Genomic DNA, 711 nt, shown 5'->3' with positions numbered 1-711 from the left:
AAAAACAATGCCAAAATCATAATAAATCCACTTTAGTCCACATTTCATTCAACACTTGAATAGAAAGGGAAAAAACACCCACCAAAAGGAATTGAGCGTAATTAAAGCATGCTTTGATACCACATGATGGAACACGAGACATACGCAGTGGAAAAATGACCTAATTACACTCTCATTGCTTTTAATTTAAAGGAAATTAGCATGCAATTGAAGGAAAAAATAGTAATTAAAAATTACCTTGAAGCTCCCGAAATGCTTTTCCTCGCTAAATCTCGACCTAAACTCTTATGAACCACCACTAGAGTTGACATACTATCCTCTGGACTCAGAACCGAGTTGTGGGACCCGATGGATGAAGAACCCGAGAGAGAGAAAGAGATGGAAAAAAGATGGTGATTTTTTTGGGGTGTTTTTAATTTTTTCAGCCCAATTTTGAAAACTAATTTTTTCAAAAATGGAAAAAGTTTTTAATCCAAATTCAAAGCCCATATTTATAGAAAAAGGCTATGCAAAAATTGCATGAAATCAATTCATAAAATCCCAACACCTGGAATCCACTATCTAAGTGGGCTTAATGTCTCCATTATAAACCAACACCCAACCCACTATTTTGTTAGTGGAATTATCCAACAAAAGTTTGGATTTTTCCCACTAACTTAATCAAAAGGCAAAATAGTGATTTGTTCAAAGTCAAACTTTGACCAAAAAGTC

Source organism: Benincasa hispida, chromosome 8 (genome assembly GCF_009727055.1).
Source record: "Benincasa hispida cultivar B227 chromosome 8, ASM972705v1, whole genome shotgun sequence".
Lineage (NCBI taxonomy): Eukaryota > Viridiplantae > Streptophyta > Magnoliopsida > Cucurbitales > Cucurbitaceae > Benincasa > Benincasa hispida.
Note: the sequence above shows the minus strand (reverse complement) of the source record.